We start from the raw sequence: 1476 nt of genomic DNA, 5'->3' as shown, positions 1-1476 counted from the left end.
TTGAAAAAAATACACAAATAACCTAAATAGGCATTTCACCAAAAAGGATATACAAATGACCAAGAAGCAATGTGAAAAGATGCTCAAACACCATTAGCCATTAGGGAAATGCAAATCTAAACCACAATGAGATATCATTTCACTTCCACTAGAATGGCTAAGATTTAGAAAATGGAAAATAACAAATGTTGATGAAGATGCAAAGAAATCAGAACTCTCATTCACTGCTGGTGGGAATGCAAAATGGAACAGCCAGCCATTCCAGAATATGTATGGAGGTTCTTCAAAAAGTTAAATATAAAGCTCTCATATGATCAAGCAATTCAACTCTTAGGTATATACCCAAGAGACTTGAAAGCAGTGATGTAAACAGACATGTGTACAACAAAGCTGGTTGCAGTACTACTCACAATAGTCAAAAGATGCCAACCCAAATGCCCATCAAGAGATGAATGGATAAGTAAAGTGTAGTATCTACATAAAACAGAATATTATTATTCCTCCATAAAGAGAAATGAAGTCCTGATACATTCCTCAACCTGGAAGAAACTTGAAAACATGCTGAGTGAAATTAGTCAATTACAAAAGGGTAAATAGTGTGTGTTATCACTCATATGAAATACTTAGAATAGGCAAAGGTATAGAGAATAGAGTTTAATAATGGTTATCAGGTGTAGGAGGGTTGGGAATGGGGGATCATTCTCTAAGTAGCATAAAGTTTTTCTTCATGGTGATGGAAATTTTGGCAATGGATATTGGTAATGACTGTACAACAAGATTGATGTAATTGGTCTTATTGAATTGTATACTTGAAAAATAAATTGGTGTATGCTGTGGTGACACAGTACCTAAGGCATTTGACTGCTAACCAGAAGGTTGGCAGTTCAAACCAGCCACTCTGTGGAAGGAAGATAGGCAATCTACTTCCCTAATGATTTACTACCTAGGAAACCCAGGGAGTGTCCCTATGAGTCAGAATCAACTTGAAGGCAGTAAGTTTGGTTTTTGGTTTGGTTTATTCTTTATAGTTTCACAATAATAAAAAAATCCAAGTCATATGTTTATCATATGCACAAGTAAATAATAATAATACCAATAACATAGAACAAATAAACACAATTAGTTTTTATTCATCAGTTCATTCAGTTCTCTGTACTTCTTGTTTTGATGGAATTTTGGTCAGTAGTAGTCTGCTTTCTCTTAGTCACTGGTATGTTGTTGTTGTTAGGACAAGATTAACAGCTTCTTTTCTATGACTGAAAGTTATAGCTATACCATAATACATAAAAAAATCAAAATTATATATATTGAAACTATGCTTTATGATCAATGTTTCAGTAGTCTATCTTAAAAATTATCAACATCCCAGAAATCAAGATGGTGGAATAGGCAGAAAGACTGCACAGACCCTCTTCAACAAAGAAAAGGGGAACTAATTAACACAGATACAGAAGATAATCCTGGACCCCTGAACTT

Source organism: Orycteropus afer, unplaced genomic scaffold (genome assembly GCF_000298275.1).
Source record: "Orycteropus afer afer isolate SDZICR_OR568_19922 unplaced genomic scaffold, OryAfe1.0 scaffold00187, whole genome shotgun sequence".
NCBI lineage: Eukaryota > Metazoa > Chordata > Mammalia > Tubulidentata > Orycteropodidae > Orycteropus > Orycteropus afer.
Note: the sequence above shows the minus strand (reverse complement) of the source record.